Source organism: Cornus florida, unplaced genomic scaffold, assembly GCF_030987335.1.
Source record: "Cornus florida cultivar Cherokee Brave unplaced genomic scaffold, ASM3098733v1 CherokeeBrave_3.0.0_Hap2_Chr09, whole genome shotgun sequence".
Taxonomy (NCBI): Eukaryota; Viridiplantae; Streptophyta; class Magnoliopsida; order Cornales; family Cornaceae; genus Cornus; species Cornus florida.
This window is the reverse complement of record NW_026775579.1, coordinates 29,170,647-29,195,109: the sequence shown is the minus strand read 5'-3', so window position 1 is coordinate 29,195,109 and position 24,463 is coordinate 29,170,647. Positions and strand designations below refer to the sequence as shown.

The following is a 24,463-nucleotide window of genomic DNA, read 5'->3' as shown; positions in this document are numbered from 1 at the left end:
TGCATGTCACCTTCTATTTAGGCTGAAACAAAACTATTAGGCTAGCGAGCGTCCTATAGTGTGTGTATATATATATATATATATATAGACTATTTAGCTATTGTTGAGTTATCTATGATGTATCTGCGTATCGGGTCTCTGCTTGGACTGTAGTAGAATAGAACTTGTTGTGGGCCTAACCCACCATCATTTTTCAGGTATTTGTCAGGAGTAGGGATTTGTTTGTGCTAAGCAGGGATCATCTACTTCACTCTTCCGGATTATGTTACTTAGGAGTTTCTTTATGTTTCAGTTTTCATATGTAGATAGTTTCTGTTGTCATTTGTTTAGTTTTGATTTTCTAAGGGTCCACAATGTATGGACTCCCAAGTTGTACAAGTTGGAGGATTATTTGTATCAGAAGAATTTATTATAGGAATTTATTCTGAGGATTTCGTTAATGGATTTTCGTTTTAGTTTCTTTCAGCAATTTTATTTATTCCTATTTATCATATTTGTATTATTCTGTGTTTGATTATTGCCATTTGTTTTGATATCCTCGGGTATTCGAATGTGGGCCTGGCCAACCCGCATTCAGAAATCTGAGGGTTATCACAGCATATATAAAACATCACTTAACCCAAGAACAGATAAAAGGAAAAAAAGCATGTGGGTAATTATATAGCTACAGAAACATTGAAAAGTGAGAGAAATTTCACCATGCTCATTACCAAAAAAAAAAAACAACTACTAAGATATTCAAAGTTCAAACACACAATCAATTACCAATTAAGTACCCAAATTGAACTGACCCCATAAATAAACATAATTAGAGAAAAAAACACATTAATATAAACAAAACTCTTCAATTCCACAAATCTAAATCTTTTAACATTTTCAAAGTGAAAGCATAATTGAATTGTAAGAAGAAATTTCTTCAGATGAGTCTCAAAACGGTTATTTAAACTTGGGCCTTAGTTGGTCTTATTTTGAGCCTTAGTCATTTCATTTGTTGTTTTGCTTCTATTGATTTCCAAGTGAGCCTCTAAAATTGATCGGGTTATTTAGGCTTGTCCATCTTTTTCACTTGTACAATTGCTTAACCGGGATTTTTATTTATTTATTTTTTTTTTCTAAATCATTGATTGTTTTAAATTTATTCTGAGTATAATTTTAACTAACTAAAGTCACTAAATTTTAGTTGGTAAAATTCAACTTAATTCACAGTATATATTTTAAAATTGAATATAAATTTTGCAAGGAGAATAAACATCCCTAACAATCATCCTATTGAATCTTTTCCCTTACTCTATAGAAAATAAAGAGAAGGGCATTTTAGGCAACACAAACTTTAAACAGTAAAAATTCATGTACTATGTCATCTTTTAGGTCAAACACATTTTTTTGAAAATATAGGACTTTGACTCAATCAATGAGTAAATATGGGTCCCTAAGCCCATTTATATGTAAAAATCCCTAATAATTAAAGGATCGAGCAATTATTAAGGTGGACAATTTTCTTTAGATAGAAAGAGATGGTGAGAAGATGGCATTTGTAACTAGTAAGTAAAGACATCTTTTTGTTTCTATTTGTTCATGGCTTGGACAATTACCAATGCTAATAGCCAAATATATTATATCTTTATGTGTTGTTTAATTGTCATCAGTCATAAAAATCCACATTACATTACAAGAAAGGGAATCATCTTTGAAATGCACCATTTTTATTTTATTTTTTTTTTTTTTGGGAAAAATGGAATAAAATCATTTCACAACAAAGAGACCCTGGTTTTTCGAGCCAATACGTCCTGTGATGAACCAAAGTTTGACTTGATAACGGATCCGAAATGCGGAAGCGAAAACATAAACAAGATCTCTAGGGATATACAACATCCCTAGGACGCCAAAGTGACCTTCCATGAGGCCACGGAATTTAACAAGAGCCGACGCGGAATAAAAGATTAAAGAAAAAAAGACCGAAAGAAGCCCCTAAGGACAAAATAGTCATCTTACATGGAAGCAACATCACTAGGAATATACATCATTCCCAAGACACATCCGTAACTTCATAGGAAGTCACGGAACTTAAAAGAAAACATAGCGGAAGCAAAATAAGAAGGAAAACCGGACAAGTTTAGCCCCAAGGGCAAACTAGTAATTTCTAGCAAGATTTGGGTGTTACTGAGCACACCATTGGAAAGACGACGAAAAATTAATCAAGTTAGACTTAAAAATCACTTGATTCAGAGTCCGGATGGAAGAGAAAAGTCAAAACAAAGTTTTAACATCGTCGTGGCCATGAATAGTATTTTGACAGCAATAAATAGTGTTTTGACAGAAGTGAATATACCTGAGCAAAATGTTGAAAATCGTGTGCCGTTTTGAGGCACTAAACGACGTTTTTTGGAAAAAACGAAGAAGAAACCCCCCTTAAAATAATTTTTCAAGCTGACCATGTCAAAAGAAAAATTTATTCTTGACGTGAAATCCCCAAACTACCCTAAAACAGATTTTCTGAAAATGCATGTGCTCACCAGAAAATCAGATTTGACACGGGATTTTTGAGACCGAAATAACATTTTTTGGAAAAATGTTGTGAAGAAACCCCCCCCCCCCCCCCCCTCCTAAAATCACTTTTTCTATGTGACCATATCAAGGCCGGAATTAAATTTTTAAAGGGAATTCCAAAATACCCCTAAATCAGTTTAGGTCAAAAGCGATAAAAAATAAAATAAAAATAAATAAAAATAAAAGAATTAATAAATAACTTTGCACCAAGTGTTCATTTGACCCTAAATGGTGTTGTGTGCTAAAATAATCATACACGCAAACATAAATAGTGATTTTAAGCGCGAGGGAATGGTCCGCAGCTCCCAAAATTGCCCGATGCAAAATACGACCTATTTGAACCTCAAAATGCAAAAAAAAATACTTTAAATGGAAAACTTGAGACCAACAAGCATCCATTTCATACAAATGTGATATTTTGTGCAAGGTAAGCATTCACGCAAACGTAATATACATATTTACACGCGTTCCAATGACCTACGGCCTCAATAGTCGCTAAATACAAAATATGACCTATTAAACCTCAAATTTTGCCTAAAATGGCTTTTAAAAGAGAAACTTGAAACTAAAAATTATCAAATGGTTTCAAATGACCGTTTGGCCCTTGTCCACACTTCATATATAAATGAAGAGACCCTATGGAAGTACTAAAACGCACTTCCCACACCCCATGCAAATGTAGTGAAGTTAATACATGCCATTTTTTTTATTTTTCAACAAAATCACTTAGAAATAAAAGTACTTAGAATACGAATTAAATGCCATTGGCCCATGGCCTCATTACATACATGTCAAATACACCCCAAATGGCGCACTTAAGTACTCATTACATATTTAGAACTAAATATACAAGTTTTGATATATTAAATCAAAAATAACATTTCATGCTAACATTTGCATTAATTAAATTCTTTAAGTCTACAAAACATCCAAGGGATATTGTGCATCCCAAAACCACGTCTTCTTGCCTGAAATAGATCGCATTCAGCGAGGAATGAGTAACCTATATTACTCGTAGGGAATAAGCATGCATAGACCAACTTTTTACAAGTTTATCACATTAATGTGAAACAATTCATAAGGTTCATGCCACCTAACGTTTATGTCAAAATTGAGACTCAGGGATCATCCTAAACTACTTTAAAACATTCCTACCATAAATCACAATATTTATGCAAGTAAATAACATAGGGGCATATGATGTAACACAACAAGACATAGGTATTCAAAGTTATCAATTTAGAACCTAAAATGCGAAAACAACTAAAACAGTTCATACCACCTAATCCTAAGCTACATTAGACAATTAAAACCCAAATTATAATATCAATACAGTTCTAACTAACATTAGAACTTCTAATCCAACGCATCAATATAGATTATCAAAATTATCCATTTGAAACCTAAGTGCGTAAACAACTAAATATTGCAATTTAGTAAAAATAGAACTTCTAATACAACGCATTAAGGCATAGATTATCAAAGTTTACAACTTGAAATCTAAAATGCAAAAACAAAAATTTATAACAATTTAGTCCTATTAACTTGTATTGAAAGTAAGGCATGCAAGTATACTAAGCACATGTATATTATACCAAAATGAAATGTCAAACACTACATCACAAGTTATAATTAATCCATATTAAACAATTTGGAATTGAATGCGAAATCAAGTATTGGTGGAAAGACAAGGATATACGGTCTCAATGACCAAGCAAGTGATCTCGTGTTACTAGCCCTCAAGGTGTTACCTAGTGCACACTAAAACCGGAATAAAACTGTATATTGGTGTTTTTAGGTTACTAGCCCTCAGGGTACCACCGAGTGCGCACTATATGTTGTAGGGGGAGCTCTCATCCCTCGTACTAGAGCCATGCCCTAGCCATAACATAATTCAATGTCCGTGTAAGCTTTCCTAAAATCAACAAGTCATATACACAATACACTAGTCAACTACTATGCACAAACAAGTCAAGTAAAGCACACAATATTCATCCTCTGTCTTCAAGCTACATTGGCATACACCATGTCAAATATCTAATATGCATATAAACAAGTTAATATTATAACTTCTACTCATGGAATGCTATAATGTAATCATACAACAAGTCCCAAATTTATAAACTAAGCATGAAAACAACGTCAATGCCTAATTACCTCAATGGAAGCATACATATGGAATTTAATTAAATTAAATAATTAAATTTTCAAGATTTCCAAGCTAACTCCAAATATTCTAAAAATAATATAGGTCGAAGGTTATGGCAAGGCCTAGTTTAATATTACATTACAAATTATTTCTACCTAAATTACAACTAGGTAAATTAAACTTCATACAAAAAAATAATTAAATAAAGTTCTCCACACTCATTCAAATAATCTCATTTTCATATATGCTAATGAACATATTAAGGTCTAATTTAATATTACATTGCAAGTTCATCCCATGCTAAGTACAACCATATGAATTAAATTACATACAAAGAAAATAATTATATAAAAGTCTCAAAACCTATTCAAATATTCTCAATTTAATGTATATGATAGAACATGCCAAGCTCATCAACAATATCAAGTTAAAAATCTAATTAAGTGAGTAGAACACTTAAAATAAAATTAATTAACCTAATTAATTAATTTTCTCTAGATTTTAAAACAGTTCCGAATATTCTCAAATTCACATATGTTAAAGAACATACCAAGACCTAATTTAATATCACATTACAAGTTGATTCCATACTAGTTACAACCATGTGAATTAAATTTTCACATAAGTAAAAGATTAAATAAAAGTTTCAATACTTATTCAAATACTTTCAATTTAATATATGTTAACAAACATATCAAGGCCTGATTTAAGAGAATGCCACAATTTAATTCCAAACTATATACAACCATGAGAATTAAATCTTATACAAAGAAAATAATTAAATTAAATTCTAGATAAAATACATAGGCATGCATACAAGTTGTATAAGCTTATAAAATAATTAATACAATAATTATATAAGCCTAAGACATCCCCTACCTCATTTTGTGATGAAATTACAAATTTCCATCGAAAGAAAATCGCTCCGAATCTGACGATACTTTTAGGTTTTGTCGGGGAATACGAGGGAAACAACAATCACCTTTTAGGTACCACCAAAATCCAAACCCGAACACGAAACCAGAACTCAAAAATGGTTGGAACCGACTTATAATAAGGGGGAAAGGACCGCCTTGCCAAGGCCTACGATAAACGCTAAGGCACTACGGCATTTTACAAAGGGGAAGAATGTGGAAAAGAAGAAAGAAGGGTGGCAGCCCCTTGGGCTGCCATGGCTGGTCTAAAACATGGGAGAAGAAGAGGAAAAAATTTAATTAATTTTTCTTGACCCCCTATTTATAGAAATCTCAAAAAGTGCACCGAACAGGTCCTGCCGGGTCCGAAAAAGTGAAATTTGCATAGACGGGCTCAAACAGTAAAACACCATGAGCGAAAAAGAACCAAAATGAAAAAAATGGACAATGGATGAAACGGCGTCGAAAACTGAGTCCCGTGTAGAAAGATATGCCCCGAACAAGTTCGACGCTAACCGGGGTCGAAAACCATAAAACTGAAAAAAATGACCGGAAGGAAATTCAAGAGTTCACGACTCGACAAAATGTGAAAATGAATCCCATACGAGGATCCAGGCTCAAAATAAGGCACTTTGCAATAACTTTCGTTAATTGCACAATTGCCCCTCCAAGAAATGATAACTACGAAACTGGCCAGAAAAAGATATTTTCTTAAAAATCCCTAATCAAAATATCTCCAAAATTTATTTATGAAAAATACTCCAAGAAACATTAATGTTTCTGAAGAATTCTTTCATCCACGCCCCTACGGGAAAAAAGAACAACTGGCGAGCTTTTCTCCAAAAGTAAAGTTATGCACTTCGAGGAAATCAACTGGAATGAAAACTCGTGGAGTCAAAACTCAACTCCGAACACAAAAAGTGAGGTTGTGCCAACAAAGTGACAAACGAGAAAAAGACGAAAAGTGAATAGTGTCCAAAAAGTGAAAATGTGGAAATGACTCGGTCCTTAAAGGAAGTTGTTAATCCAAAGGAAAGAGTCTCGGAAACCATTTTCGAGCACTCGAGACGGCACTAAGTGATGAGTAACCGAACTCTGAAAAGAAAATTCAACGGAAAAAATTTATCCGTAAAATTTGAGAAAAAGGAAATGAAGGAAAATGACGGGGTCATTACAATCTCACTCTATTTTGGCATCACAACTCTGTTTGGTAGAAAGAACTGATAATAATCCAATTTGATACATGCAGTCCAAGTCATTTGTTGATGGGTTATGTTTGGCAACTCAATTTGCATCTAATAGTTTAGAATAGGCGTCAATCGGCAATTTGGTGCAAAAGTCAGTCATGGCAATGCACATCACATCACAACAGAGAGGCATCTTTGTTTTATATGTTATGGGTTACCCTAAATTGAACTAATTTATCATGCAAGACCAATATATTCTTAATTAACATCATTGATGAAAGGAATTAGTTGTTCCCCACTAAATAATGTCTCCCTCTGATCTTTGTACCAAAGAACACACATAAATACACAGTTGATGTAATCGACACTAAGCGTGAATGTTTTTTTTTTTTTTTCTGGATGATTGAGCTGATTGATGAATGTGTCAAAACTAAATTAAACAGATTAAAATCTGTAGAAGCGTTTTTAAGTATTAATATGCATAAAAATAATTAAAAATTCTTAATTTAGGAACTATAGTTTGAACTATATTAAACTTTCTATAATGTCTAATATCTTGATTCAGTGGAGCTATAGTTTGAAGTAATTTTGAATTATCTTTATGATATAAATTTGATACCAATTGACACATGTAAATTACCTTCAATTGTAAACTCTGAGGTTCAAAATTCAAGCACACAATCAATTGAGCAAATTACTGAAACTAAAAGGTGCTCAAAACGGGTAGGGGGAGATCCACCCAAAATGGGTGTGTGTGTGTGTGTGTGTGAGAGAGAGAGAGAGAGAGAGGGAGAGGGAGTACTTACGAGTTCACAGAAGCACAGCGACCCAAACGACGGGGGAGATCCACTCAAAGGAAGTGGAGAAGTGGGGATGCTACTTCGCTGGGTTATAGAGACAGGGAGAAAAAGGGCGCACAAAAGAGGGTTAGGGCTATGCTTAAATCGCTGTTAGAGAGAGAGGGAGAGAGAGAGAGCTCTACACGAATGGGATTATGAGTGAGGGTTAAGGCTGATCGCTGTTACAGAAAGGGGGAGAGAGAGAGGGCTCTGCACGAAAGTGAGGGTTAGGGCAAATCGCTATTATAGAGAGGGGGGGAGAGAGAGAGAGGGTTGCACGAATGGGATTATGAAAGAGCATTAGGGTTGCACGAATGGGATTATGAAAGAGCATTAGGGTTGCAATAAGGTAAATGTATTAAATTATGGAGAAGGGCATTTTAGGGAACACAGAAAATAGGGAGAAGGGCATTTTTATCAACACAAACTTTAAACAGTAAAAATCCATGTGTCATGTCATCTTTAGGTCAAACACATTTTTTTGAAAATATAGGACTTTGACTCAATCAATGAGTAAATATGGGCCCCTAAACCTATTTATATGTAAAAATTCCTAGAATGAAAGTTTACCAACCATGCTCATTTAAAAAAAAAAAATTATTCATGTTTTTAGAAAAATCAGGAATGAAGTTATTACAAGTAAAACAAAAAACAATGTCATCTACATAATTTTTTAATAACAAAAAAATCTTTTCCATTTCTGAATATGAACAATCCCTCCCCCTCTCCTTAAGTCCTTTTGCATCAAGTAACAAGTTAATATACAAATTTATACAAGTTGGTGAGAAAGAAAAAAAAATAAAAAATTGTTGGTGAGAGTAATATAGTAAGAGCATTTATTGTATATATCTTTGGAGTTGGTGGATGGGGACGTCCCCCAACCCACCCACCCAGCATCAAACTTAGAGCATCCGCCATCCATAGTGGGGAGCTCCAAATGGAGTCACACTTTTTTATCATAGAGATCCACCTGCACAATTATGCTAACATAAACATATCCGATTCATTGTTTTTTTTTTTTTTGTTTTCTGTTGTGCAATTCGCTATCAACTCTCTACTTTTTTAACAAAAAAACTCTCTACTTTTTTTATTTTATAATTATTTATTTATTAATTAAATAATTAAATAAATTTTTTTAAAATAAATTAATTTTCAATTTTTATATTCTGAACGACTAATAAAATAAAATATAATTTTTATATTGTTGATAATTAAATTTTTTTTAATTGTTTGCTAAAAATTACTATATATTTTTTTTGATAGACTTATAGAAAACAATATTTAAAGAATTATGATATTACATATATAAATAAAAAGTGCATTATATACCTTTCCATAAATAAAGAAAAAAAATACATTAATATTTTTTTATATTTAAATAAAATATTACACCTTACATATAATCGTCCCTTGATTGAAATGTAATATAATCGCCCCTTGATTGAAATGTAACATAATTGTAGTCCCAAAAGAGTGGACAATGGTAATTTCATAAGAAATTAAAAAAAAAACATTTGTGAAATCAATTTGGTAATGGAGATGTTTGAATTTGATGTAATTAAATAGTGTAATTGAGTAAAATGCATTTTTGATATTGCTAATTAATAAAGAATATTTAAAAATATTAAGCTTATTCTCACAAATAAATAAATTAGAATAACGATAGGGAGACTGAAGAATTAACCCCGAATAAGTATCGAATCTGACGTATTTTTGTCCACCTCATCTATTTAAATAGTTTCCAAAAAATAATTATTTAACACGTTATGGACCTGTTTACTAACAAAAGTCATTCATGTTTTTTACTTTCAATTCCTAAAAATATAAAGTAAAAGTACAAATTATGTTTATTAAGATGATTTTACTTTTCAACTTTTTAGAAAGTACTTCATATTTAATGAAGGAAAGAGAAAGTGAAGATTTGTTACTTTCTTTATTTTCCCTACTGTACACAGAAAATACTTTCTGTTACTATAGCATTCACTGACCCATCAGCCGAGCATCACCCATCATCCTCTCCTCTCCCTCTCCCTCTCCCTCTCTATCATCATCATCTCATCCCACCAACTGGCAACAATGGAAGACACTAACCACCGACGACAATGGAAGACACCACCCGGCCACCACACACTCTCTCTCTATTCGTATCACTCTCTGTCTATCTGGACGAAGACGACAATGCCGAAGAAGACGATGATGTAGCTTCAGTTTTTCTGTATTCGATATTGGATCAAGCCCCAATCACTCTTTCTCTGTATTCAAAATTGGATTGAAACACCAATCTCTCTTTTTCTCATATACACCATCAACAATATACCCAAATCCATCAACCAGTCACAGAAGAAGAAAAAAAAAAAAAAATTCCCTAAAGGGCAGACCTTCGCCTTTGACAACCACCGCCACCATTGCCATGGCCGACAACCACATCCACCATCGCCACATCCGAAATCTTCTTTGGTTTATGTTAGAATGCCTCCCTCCTATGTCTTTCTCTTTCTCTCTCTACAAACACTCGCGAAACCCACCATCAATTGCAAGGCAATTTCTGGCGTCAATTGCAAGGCAATTCTTCAGTCCAGAATTTCTTCCCATGCCTGGTGGTGGTCCATTCTGGCGTCAATTGCAAGGTAATTCTTCAGTCCAGAATGAAGACTTATGAAAGAGAATTTTTGAAAGGGTTGAAAGAGTCTCTATTGACCAGAGAGACTTGGGTCAGGCAATTGACAAAGATTGGAGCATAGATAGACCCAAAGAGAGGGAGAGAGACCTATGTCTATAAAGGCGAGACGCAGGTTTAGAAACCAAATACTCTTAATTTGTGGAACCCTAGGATTGGAGAGCAATTCTTCATCAACTTTCAAGTTTCCAGAACAGAGAGGTACGGCATCAAGAAACCCCGATCAAGAAACCCTAGGATTGCAGTAATGATGATGATATATATATATATATATATAAAGCAAAATCAAAATTATATAATTATTAAACTTACTTTTTAATTTCTTACTTTAAAAATATTGAAAGCATAACAAATTAATAAACATAATTTTACTTTATATTTCAATTTTAGGAATGAAAAGTATAAGTAAAATTAAGAAAGTGAAAGCGTTAGTAAACGGGCCCTATAAGAATGACCAATCACGTCAAATTCGATATTAATTCGAGAATTCCTTTTCGATTCCCCTATCATTACTCATAAACTCGTAAATATGTAGTGCAAAGTCCACAAAGATGCTCTCAAAACTTTACTTTGCACTTTATATTTGAATTTTAGAATATTATTTTTGTCTCTTAGATGTGCTGTTTGAAAAATCGTAACTATGTGAGTCACAGTCCAAACAGAACATCAGGTTTTTTTTAAACAGGAGTAATACTAAAATTTTGACGAGGGCCCACCAAGTGAAAGTTAGCTTCACATTTGGGTTTCCACGGGAGATCTCTCCAAGCACTGGATGCTCTTAGTTTTCTTTTCTACAACCTCTCTCCATTATCATTGCTTTTGTAGAGAGTTAAAACTTGTGCTAGATAGCGAAATCACCGAAGACTATGCACATCTATTCTGGTGTCCTCTTCTCCATTAAAATTCTCCAAAGGTTTGTCTCTCTATCAATAATTCAATACGTATATATCTCATCTGAATCGGTTTGTACGGACAATAAATGCAGCAGAAAAGTCACTACTTGTTCTTCTCTCTTCCTTTTCTTCTTCTTCTTCATCTTGAATCAAGTTAGCTTGCTTCTTTTTCATGTTTGATCTACAAGAGCTTCCGTGAATTAAAGAACTATATATGTCGGATACAATTAGTTTGTAATTTTTAGTTTCAGATCTGAACAGATCTACTCTGTTTGACAGACCTTTTTGTGAACTTCTGATGTGTACTTCATTCCTTGAAGATGGTGTGTTTCTTGTTTGATCAGTGGATGGGATTTGAGATAGTATGTATGCATATGCCTTAATATCGTATGATTTGTTTATAAATATATCTACATACATGTGTATATAAATTATGTACAAGCATATGCCTTTGTGTGATATCAGAACGTTGGTTCCAGACTTGAAGCTGGAATACTATCATTTGATATAGAGATGGGTTTGTTTAGTTTTTAACTGATCATTACAACTATTGGTGTGTAATTTTGTTTAAAATCACTTTAATTGAATGGGTTGTTGGTAAAATGTTACATCTCCTACTTGATTTTCTTTGCCGCTGTGGTACACATTGAATGTGACACTAAGCACTCTTCTAGATCCCTATAATAAAATATGCGAATTCCATGGGCACCTTACTTTTTAGAGCACTGTAGAAAGGAGTAGAAAGGAAATTGAGAATGAAAAGTGCGTAGCATGGCCCTTCAAAAAAAAAAAATTACATGGTTGGGCCTTTTGATGGGTTGATGGACAAAGTCCTATATGTTTCTCTAGATAAATGGTAGCCCTTCATCTAAATAATGCTAGAGCTAGGTATCTGTTAGAATTACATTAGTTATAAACTATTTAGAGAAATTTGAGAACAATGTTAAACAGTATCAAATATTATTCTGAACCTAGCAAATATTAATTTTTTTTCTGATCGGTACTGATTTTTTTTAATTTGGGTGACCACGTTAGATGATTTCTCTTTACTGTTTCATTCCTGTTTATGATTCTTTTGGGTCTTTTATAATGTAAGGTGTTAGGAAAAAATATATTTTCGTTTGTTGGATAGTCCATCAAAAATGTGTTTAGTATTTCAAGCATTATATACGCATTAGTTTAATACCTTATGACGGACGATTAAGCTTGTGACTTTTATATGTATGTGTGTGTGCGGCTTTGTATTTATGCACACATACATAAAAAGCATAGTTGCAAAGTAAAATGAGCGTGTCCAGCATCTTATGTGCTCCACAAGCTTGAAGAAATGTCCATCTCATAACTTCCGTTTGTTTTTGCTTTTCAAATTTCTGGAACTTACATGCCAGTACAATTCTATGTAATACATGTGCATGTATATACGCATGTGTTTAACATAGAATTTTTTTTTGCTTCTTCTGTTTTTGTTTTCCTACTGATATTGTTGATTTTGAATGTAGCAAAGTAGCCATGTATACACGCATGTGATTTTGAATGTGTTTTCTTATTCGACCATTTTATGCTTTGTATGTTTATATATTTTGACTTTTTGATGACTTGTCTAATGGCATTGAATATTCCTTTTCATAAATGTCTGAAGGTCAGTTAAACAAGACTAAAATTTCTTGCTATCCTACTACATGGCCTTGTAACCTAGTTCCAGTTACATGATTGTGAAGGGCTGCTTACTTGTTAAATTACGTTAATTTGGATGCATTGTGGTAATATTGACATTATACTGTTTTTATCATAGTTAGGAATATTTGAAGTTACTTATGATTTTAACATTTGCAATCAACATTTTAACATAGGTGACTAATGCAGAACTTGTTTATGTTTGTGCAGTTTGTGGCATTTAGCATTATCACAATCTCCATGGGCCTAGGAGGAATTTTGAAGTTTTGACTCGAAAAGATGCAGATGTGAAGCATAAGCAAGGGTTACATCACGCGACTTTGTTCAAAGGTTCAAGACATTGCTTGTGATGGCAAAGATGTCATCGAAACTTTTGTGCTCATGTTGCATTCAAAAGGGAGAGAGGAGGAGGTAATATCCAATCCTTTTTGTCCTCTTGATTGCAACCCTGAGGACAAAAGTTTCAATGACATCTTCAACATCGTAAGCGAAGTCTTCAATCTCTATAACAAAGTTCCGCTCTGTAATCCCTTCTTTATGCTTTGCATTTGCATCTTTAAAAAGCTTTTCGTTCATCTTAGATCAGCTTGAATTGCCTCAACAAGCGTACTCTAGTTAAGAGTTTTGCTTCTTCAAACAACCAATTACCAATCCTTTCCATAGTCAAAGAAACAACAGGCTTAACAACTATCTCCCTATGCGCTCAATGGAAGAACTATGGGAGCGTATTGCAGGTTTTTTTTCCCCTCAATTTTTACAACTTTATAATTTTAGTCAGTGATGCCTTTTCTTCCCTGTTTTTGTTTTTTTCAAAACATGTTTTCCGCTTCCTATTATGAAAAATTCAACCACAGATGTACGTTACCAAACATATTTCTGCTTTTGACAGAAATGACAGCACAACAGAATCATTGCTTCTGTTTACCACAAAATTGAAAAAAAAAAAAAAAAATGGGAGTGGCTACCAAACAAGGCTTAAAGCATTGTACGTTTACCGAAGAAAATTGGCTTCATCTTGAGACCTTTTTCTTTTAAATATATATATTCACAATGTGGTGGGAAACCACAGACGTATGTTACCAAACATATTTCTGCTTTTGATAGAAATGACAGCACCGCAGAATCATTACTTCCGTTTATCATAAAATTTAAAAAAAAAAAATATGGGAGTGGTTACCAAACAGGGTTTAAAGCATTTTACATTTACCGAAGAAAATTGGCTTCATCTTGAGACCTTTTTCTTTTAAATATATATATTCACAATGTGGTGGGAACTTATTTGGCCTTCAATGGAATGATGTAGACTTATTTTATTATTTTAAATTTTAATTTAATTTAATTTTTTAGAATGCAACAAACTTTTGCTGTTCGTTGGACTTCTTACATGGTGAATGATTGTATCTTAATTTACTGTAAAGTGTAAATTGGACTTCTTACATGGTGAATGATTGTATCTTAATTTACTGTAAAGTGTAAACAATATCACCCGGCTTTTGATGGGTTGATGGTCAAAGTCCTCTATGTTTCTGTAGATAAATGGTGGGCCCTTCATCTAAATCATGCTAGAGCTGTGTGTCTTTTAGAATTGCATTAGTTATAAACTATTTAGAGAAATTTGACAATAATTCTTTACAGCCATCAAATTTTATTCTGAATCTAACAAATATTAATTTTTTACTGATAGGAGCATAGTCTGTGTGGATAAATATATCAGTGCTTAATGACCTTAATTCTTCTTTCCTCTCCCGCCATATCTTTTTGAACATGTTACGGGTCTTGACATTTCATGGTTCAAATTTTATTGCCGGTTGTATATTGACTCTGTTATGGCAGGGGTTAGTGAAACGCAGCGCATGCAATTAAACATGCTGGATTACTTTTGAAATTTGAAGCTATATGTTGCTGTTTGAATGACTGAGATTTACGATTAAGAGGCTCTCAGCTTTGCTTTTCCGATTGAGATGGAAATGAACTCTTAGTTTCACACCTTACTTCTAAGTAATTCTCTATTAACAACTCCATGTTTTACTCTTTAGTGGACCTCATTTTGTCGTTTTCTATTAGGTTGATATTCACAATTTAGTGGATCATTGATTTCTTTCAGCAATTGTGCTAAATAATTAACTGTCATATGATTACTTGATTTGCTACTCTCTTCATATTGTCTTGTTATGTACTAAATTTTTGGTTAGGCTACAAACTTAGCACTTCATTTGATCATAATCTTTCTAATACTTGGACTTAAAATGTTCACCTGACTTTTCTTTTAAGATGGAATTGGAGTAATATCATTGGAATTTATATCCGTCGATCCGGCTGAAACACCTCCCAACTCCAATTATTGTTTCTGTTTTTTGTTGTTGTTGCTGCTGCTGCAGGATTCTTTGTTTTATCCTTTATGTAATTTTTGTTTAGAACCCTAATAAAATACTTGGTCAATGAGTTTCTTCTAATAGCTTTGTCCCATTAATTGGATTGTTTACGTTCTGGCTTTGTTTGTTTTGACGTAAAATATTTTCCTCTGGAAAAGTTTATCCTTTTTTCAGGTGAAATATATATATTCTTTATTTTTACTTTTTCAGTGTTTGGCAAAGGTTTAGGTCGAGGTTGAGGTCGAGTCATCAGGTGGTGGTGTAAAATAACTTGCCAAAAATTGATGGGCAAGTTATTTTTGTTAGGTTTTAATATTTTTTTTCTTCGTAAATATTTTCTGAAAAATATTTTACATCCAAAAAGACGGAGCCTCAATGTTGCTGCTTTATGGTGTCTTTGTGCTTTAACTGATAGTAGGTAACAACCAGATCATCCCAATTCCTTACATTATACACATAGAACTAGTTTGCATGGTTTCATTTGGAGCATTTTACATGATAGACTTGGTTTCTTGTTGCTTCAGTTCATGAAATGTCTCTTTTATCGTTTGTGTTGGTGGTGGCCTTTGTAGAAGAATTGTAGCTGGAGATTCATATCTTTTTTATGGATGCTAAAATGACATTGGGCCGGCAGTATTTTGTGGAACCAATAAAGCTACCAAGATCTAAACCACACAATCCTTCTCAACGGGTGCCGCTCTCACGCTCCAAATGCTCCTTTTCACTATTTTTTACTTAATTTTGCCGCTTTGATCATAACAAAAACAAGTCATTGCATAAACTGGTTTGATATGGTTCCTAATATAGCATTGTTAGTGTTGCTGGACAAATAAATGATCTACTAAAAGACGAATCTAATTAAATAATACTGTTGCCCATGAATTCTTCTCTTTTTTTATTTTATGTTGCCTATGAATCTAATTAAATAACAGTGTTGGCATCATTTATTTATTTATTTTTTCCTTTTTGTTTTTGTTCTTGTAGATGATTCCTTGTTTTACATTCCTTTGCTTTAGTTGTTTACTACTAAAAGACGAATCTAATTAAATAACACTGTTGCCCATGAATTCTTCTCTTTTTTTTATATTTTATGTTGCCTATGAATCTAATTAAATAACACTGTTGGCATCATTTATTTATTTATTTTTTCCTTTTTGTTTTTGTTCTTGTAGATGATTCGTTGTTTTACATTCCTTTGCTTTAGTTGTTTACTACTCTCACCAACTTCTGCAACAAATATTCTATTTTGCAGATCCTTTGACGGTATTAGGCTATTTGCTTACAAATTGTACTTCAAAAGGTTGAACAAATAGTCTTGGTAGCAAAAATCGATCCTAAGACCTAATGCTTCATGAGCACCATACCTAAGTCTTTTCCAACTACATTAACCCCTAATAATTGAGATGGTGATTTTGACCGCGCTACCAAGAAGAATTCAAAATATGTACATCATCGAAAGAAAATTTTAAGATAGACAACCCAGCTGTGCAAATTATCAGACCTTTTGACAGAGATCAAAACCCTACCCTAAGTTCAAAATACAGATAATTGGTCTTGGGAATATAACCCAGGATATGTTTCACTATTTTGTGTTGTTCCAATAACAAAATAAAAAGAATAGACTTGAATGAAATTGTATAATACAAAGGAAAGGAAAGTGTAGTGAAACTAAATTATTGAGTGCATATATATATATATATATATATACTAACATTCACATATATGCATACTAAAATTCACATATATGCATATAATAATTTTATATTCAAAATACTACCATTCAAACCCACCAATCAGTCAACGAAGGTATGACAAGGTTGTGAGGATCTAAGAGGGTCTATACTAAAAAAATTTAATCATGCATAGGGACCAACTAATTAAGCATATTTTTTCGGTGTCTGAAAATTAAAGTAATGTCATTTTGATGTTTTCTATACCTTAATTACGATAGGATTGAATAATTAGGGTTTTCTTTACTGTAAGTTTATATAGAATATTTCGCGTATGGGCCTCATATTCAACTTGTTAAATAGACGTTTATGTAAGTTTGACTCATATTTGACTTGTACTATGAAGTAGCTTACTCAAATTTACTGGATGTGTTTTGTCTAATTCATCTCTTTTTATGTGCCCCTTCTCGAATTTGTTATTATATTTTACCCATACTTGTATTGAAACTTTTAGATATCCCAATTAATTATCATTGGACACGTAAGAATTAATCAATTATCATTAGACACGTAAACAAAAATGGAATAAAGCATACATATTTCTAACACATTTGATTGTATTCCCAATGATTATCGGCTTAAACCAATAGTTACCATGGAATTGTTGGGAAACGTGTTAGTTTTAAAAACTTTTTGAAGGATTTTGATTCATAAATCTGGATACAAATATTGAAAATATAACCCTCTAACTATTAATTACATAACTACCCAAAGTGTCGGTTTAAGGATCTTGAAAAATCTGCCGAACAAATCAAAGTAATTATTAATTAATAAAAGAGTTTATACTTTTCTCATGCTTAAGAGTCAAATGCCATGACAGTGATAGGGAGCAATTGCATACGACGGCTCTCGCAATATATCTCAACCTAACGCGAATCCAGTTCAAGTCTTAATTAATTATGAGTCCATCCATAATTACCGACTATGAACCATTTATGATTACTATTTATATTTATGTATTGATCGCCATCACATACATATATAAATATCTCTTGTAATCAAGTGGACACTATCAATTTTATAATGAATCGAAACATAATACATTGAATTCACCAATTGTATAAAACATAAATATTTCAAAAACATCAGGAACATATGTCAATTTAATCCAAATAGGAATTTGCTATGCCAGGGCATATAAATCCCAACAGTTCCCACTTGCCCTCATAGCCAATTCAAATTGGATCTAACTCCAATGTTATTCAGATAACGATTAAAATTATTAATCAATAACACCTTTGTTAATAGATCAACAAAGTTGTGTTCCAATGCAATATTCTAGCCACAAGTATATTTTCTTGCCGGACAATATCATGTAGAACATGATACTTCGTCTAAGTGTATCTTGTTCCTCTATGGAAGCTTGGGTCATTGGTTTGGACTATTTCTGCACTATTGTCGCAATATAGCTCGATAGGCAGACTAGTATGCTCCACAACCTCTAAATCAGTGAGATCAAACCAAAAAAGCTTCCATTATCGCCTTTAAGGCTGTAATGTACTCCACTTGCAGGTTTAAGTCAGCAGTTGAAATCTGGTTAATAATCTACTAACTGATTTCCCTTCCATTGAGTGAACATACATTAAGTCATGAACCTCATAGTATCTACTTCTGATTGAAAATCAGAACTAGCATACTTGACTAGAACCATATCATCACATCCATAAATGAGTATGATATCATTGATTCTCCTTAGGTACTTAATGATATTTTTCACAACAGACCAGTTGTCAAGTCCAGTATTGGACTAATCTTTATTGACTATCCCTACTATGTAGCGGATGTCCTGTTTGGTATAGACCATGGCATATATGAGACTCTCATATGCCGAAGCATATTGTTCCAGTCTCATTTGCTCAATCTCCTTTGATAGTCTTGAAAAACTACTTACTAGAGAGAGCCATCCATATCAATAAAGCAAGAGCTCATTCTTTGAGTTATGCATACCAAACCTGGTCAAAACTTTATCAATGTAGGATTATTAAGATAAGCCTATTTTCCTTTTAACCTGATCTTGCAAAAGTTTGATCCTAGGAATATAGCTTACATCTTGAAAATCCTTCATTTGAAAGTAATTGAACAACTACCTCTTTATTGATGACAAAACTTCCACAGCATTCTGAATGAGTAGGAAGTCATCAATATATATAGAATCAGAAAAATAATGACATTCCCTTGTACACTCATGATTTATTCACTAAGAAATCTTCTGGTATCTTTTTGTAGATTAACTTACCTTCCATAGGAATCACCCTACTAGAAAGTTCTACAAGATCTCAGAATTTATTAGAATACATAGATTCCAACTCTGATTTCATAGTAACTCGCCAAAATGATCTGTATCCATATCGGTTCACACTTCCGTGTAGTTTACTGGGTCCAACTCATGTTTAACAGGGATATCCATAACGGTCTCACCTAAAAACATGATTCTGTCGGATTGGATGATAATCCTCCCACTACATCAATGTACCGATGCAGGAATCTGTGTACTAGATGATGCTGATGCATCAATAGGGAATTCAAATATTATTCTCAATCTCTATAATAAGTGTATTCACATGTGGTACATCTGGTACTTATACTATATTATCTAACATTATGCTACTAGGTATGTGATTCATAATATGATTCTCCTATAGATAAACAGTGAGTGTAAACAATCAACTTTTATCATTGAGATCATAAAATAATCCGTCCTAGTGACTTTTAGAGTAGCTATCAAATCTATCATGCGTATGATCTGTTTCCAACTTACTTGTCCATATCAAGCGCACATGTGCAAGACTACCCCATATGTGCATGTGATTCAAACTAAGATTTAGTCAAAAACACAGCTCAATGGTATCCTTGAGACAGACTAAGATGGAATGCAGTTCATAATGCGCATCGATGTCATTAACGCTAAACTCTTAAATGATAGAGATAATAGCATTACAGATCATAGATCTAACCATGTTAAGCGGAATTCTGTTATTCCTATTTGACACCTAAATCCATTTAGCGTCAATTGCGGAAAACCTGGTACACCATACCCTCATTGACCACATAGTCTTTGCACTATCCCAAGAAGTACTCATCTCCACGATCAGATCGGATTGTTTTGATAAGCTTACCTAATCTGTACTCCACATCAGTCTTGACACTTTCAGAATGTACAAAAAGTTTAAGACTCGTGTCGCATCAGATAAATTTATCCAAAACGTGAGTAATCTTGTTTGGATGTTCATAAGACCACACGTGTCTGTGTGTACCGACTCCAATTGTCCTTTATGTCTATTTCATTTAGCTGATTAAGCCCTTAGAGTTATCTATCCTTCAAAACAGGATTCACAAGTTTGGTTTAGGTTCCTCTGCCTCACTAGGTAATAAACCTTCTTTGACCAATCTTTGAATCTCATTTTGATTGATAACAATCCAAAAATAGACATTAAAAATACAATGAGTCAGGAATAACAAATTTTCTCTTAACATTCAATCTAGAAGATGCAACATTAGTTTCTACATCTTGTAAATCTTAAGAGCTTGTGATTATAGTATATTAACCATCTTTCAATGCACCAGAAGCAATCGCATATCTATTCAATTTTATAAAACCAGTTTTACAAAATAACAATACAGTTTTATAAATCACAAGTGAAACACGAACTAGATTGCGTCTAACTTCTGTGCATAAAGATAATTCTCTAATACTAATATCCTTATACTCTCTAATTTCATATGTAATATTCCTACTGACTTAGTTACAACCTTGACATCAGGTCAAGTATAAATATATATCCATATTATCGAGGCTTCTGGATTCCTGAAATCCTTGCAACAATTCCAAACATGTTTAGTAGCTCCAGAATCTATCCATCAGGAATTAATAGATACAACCACATAACATGACTCAATGATTAAATATACATTTTCCTATGCCACGTCATTGCTTAGACAGTTCGTCCTTTAGTGTCTTAGTTAGCAACAAAAGAAACAGTTTTCTTTGCCCTCAACATACACTGCCTTATTCCCTTTAACCTTTTTGAATACCCATGTTTTGTGCTAACCTAGTCCTATTATTATCATTCTTCTTTACTTTGCCCTTCCACTTGGGCCTAGAAGAAGATGGTATAGACTAGGTTAGATTAATAGGATCGTCTATACTTTTGATTATCCCTATATCTGTTACCAATTCTATAAGAATATCAGCGAGTGTGAACTCAAATTGATTCCTTATTTAGTTCACTCTGGAAAAACCGAACCACTTTGGTAACAAAGCAATAATCATGTCAATTTGAAACTTACCATTCAAGTCAGTCCTATTGACCTCCAGTTCAATTTTTAAATAATAAACAATCATTTTTCAAAATCCGATATCAAACTGGAGTTCCTTAGGCTATCTTGATGGTATTTAAATTTGACACAGTACTTAGGCATATGTCCTATCTAATCTCACTAAAACATCTCATTAAGTATCTTAAAATAAATGAATTAGGTATAGGAGTATTAAATACATTTTGTACCCTTACGTTGTGAATAAAATATCTAAGTTCCTTTTCCAGTCATTATAAAAGAGGTCCACATACATTGAATATGTTAGCAAGCAGATAACATGGATTAGATATAATTAATCTGAATATAAATGCATTCATATAATATGCAAGGTGAATTATTAATACTATCAAGGATATTTAAAATTAAAATGAGTTTGTTAGCCACATAATATAATAAATCTCAATTGAATAAGAGATCATTATCATTATTGGTGAACAATCCCTTTTAATTAATGCGAGTCCCTCAACTCTGTAGCATAATAAATCAACCAATCAATATGTCAATAACTTATCCTGTTGGAGGAGTTCATTATTACTATTGTAGAGATTCATTTGCTATTAGGTGAGCACTTCCATTAAAATAATAATATGTGGGTCCCTTAACCACTGCATGAAAAATCGGATAACCAATACGCCAATAACTTATTCGGCTGGCGAAATTCATTATTACTATTGGTGGGCAAATCCCATCATCTCCATATCTTAAGACAATGCCTTGTCTATCTATATGAAATGATTCCCGATTATGTTTAGCCTTTCTAAAATCACCTAATATGAACCACTCCGTTGGGGAGCTAACACTATTGATTTTAGATTGAGTGTATAATGTTATTAAAACTCTAATGAAAAATAAAACATTAAATATCTTGTCATTATAATCTAGACTCTTTAAATTATGCGTGGGGCCTTATTTTTAAAGATCTAATTATAATGAACATTTAATATTTTTATTTTCATGAGACAACCATTCTTGTAATATTAAGACTCTTCAAATCATGCGTGGGGCCTTATTTTTGAAGATCTAATTACAATGGTGTTAATAACGAAGGCCATGGGGCAATGTATAAAAATCTCCCCTCCCACTCAATATTTAATCATTAATAATTAGGGTTTTCATTTTATTTATTTACATGATATGATGTATAAAAAACATCTTGATTTTAATTCAATTAAATTTAGAAAATAACTGGACTTTTAAATGATTCACTAATATTTAATTTGAGGCACACTTTAAAAATAATTTACAAAAATAATTTTTTCGTTTCCCAATAAGTGCCCTCTAATTAATTAGTAATCAAATTCAATTAATTTTCATAATTTAATTAATATAAATCAAGTCATTTAATTAAATATCATGGATCCAATGCATGAATAATAATAATAAACAATTAATTATTCCATGCATCAGTTAAATAAATAAATAACAGACAGAAACAAATAAATGAAATGGCCAATGGATTTAGCTTTTAACATTAAAAACTAAATAATTATTAAGTGCTATAATTATTGCATCCTATTAAACTCCCACTATCTTTAAATAATGGAGAATAATATTAAAATCCACTTTGGGGCAATAATTCACTTCCTAATGAGTGATAACAGTACAAAATAATCATTAAAATAAAGCCTGGAGGTATATCGTTTGGTTATATGCACCGGGAGGAGTCAAAACAATGTCCCAGGAGGTCCCACGCGCCCACATACGCTTCCCACACGCTCCAAGACTCTTACACGCGCCAAGAGAATGAGGCAGCGCGTGGCATTCCTTGCCACGCGCTCAGACGCGCTTGATTGAAAGGCTGGCGAGTGGCATGCGCTGCCACGCGCCATTTGGCATTCACTTGCTCTGGCGCGTGGTCCTCATGCGCCAGATTACTGGAGGCGCACCGAGCCCATGCTCTCTGCATTGCATGGAATCATTCCCTCGCTGCCATCATTAATCTAATGGTTTGTAATCCGGTTGCACCATATTATGGTGCACTGCGAAGCACCTGATCAGTCGCCCTTATCTCCGACCATTACCTCGCCGCCGGCGACCCTTCGGTTGCCAGAAAAACGCCGAAAATTCCAGAAAATATTTTAAAAAAACCAAAAAATATAAATTAAGCCTAAAAATATTTCAGAAAAATTCCAGAAAATTCCTGAAGCCTAATTTAACCATCTTAGACCTTCTTGAAGCTTCATAGCATCCTTTGATGAAGATTACATGACTTTAAAAATATTTACAATTTGAAATATAATGCAAAAAATTAAATTACATCATTGAACTTTCAAACGGCTAAATCAAAGCCTTAATTACATTCATCCAAAGATAAAATTACATTCGAAAACCTATAAGCTTCATCCATGGCCCAAACACACATCATCATCCATTCATAATTATACATACATCATCATGTATCAATATATTAAATCATACATCAATATATATATATATATATATATATATAATTTGGATTTATGATGATGATTTTGATAAAAATATGATCTCTAGAAATGAATCAAACCATGCTCTGATACCACTGTTGGGAAACGTGTTAGTTTTAAAAACTTTTTAAGGGATTTTGATTCATAGATCTTGATACAAATATTGAAAATATAACCCTCTAACTATTAATTACATAACTACCCAAAGTGTCGATCTAAGGATCCCGAAAAATCTGTCGAACAAATCAAAGTAATTATTAATTAATAAAAGAGTTTATACTTTTCTCATACTTAAGAGTCAAATGCCATGACAGTGATAGGGAGCAATTGCATACGACGGCTCTCGCAGTATATCTCAACCTAACGCGGATCCAGTTCAAGTCTTAATTAGTTATGAGTCCATCCATAATTACCGACTATGAACCATTGATGATTACTATTTATATTTATGTATTGATCGCCATCACATACATATATAAATATCTCTTGTAATCAAGTGGACACTATCAATTCTATAATGAATCGAAATATAATACATTGAATTCACCAATTGTATAAAACATAAATATTTCAGAAACGTTAAGAACTTATGTCAATTTAATCCAAATAGGAATTTGCTATGTTAGGACATATAAATCCCAATAGTAATAACTTCTCTATTTATGTAGTTTTTGTTTGCTTTTACTTTTGATTGTATTAAGTGAAGAAAGTAAAGGGTGAGATGACTCTTGAAAGAAA

At 32.9% G+C, this 24,463-nt stretch overlaps 1 long non-coding RNA gene across 2 annotated transcripts; it reads left to right on the top strand.

The window, feature by feature from the left end:
• Nucleotides 1-11,034: 11,034 nt before the first annotated feature.
• Nucleotides 11,035-16,975, top strand: LOC132273638 (uncharacterized). 2 transcript variants are annotated; one of them, XR_009470196.1, is made up of 3 exons: nt 11,035-11,226; nt 13,091-14,878; nt 15,825-16,975. It is a non-coding gene; the product is annotated as an uncharacterized LOC132273638 (long non-coding RNA). The 2 variants fall into 2 exon arrangements; XR_009470197.1 differs by lacking the exon at nt 15,825-16,975 and having other exon boundaries at nt 13,091-13,614; nt 14,714-15,818.
• Nucleotides 16,976-24,463: the final 7,488 nt, after the last annotated feature.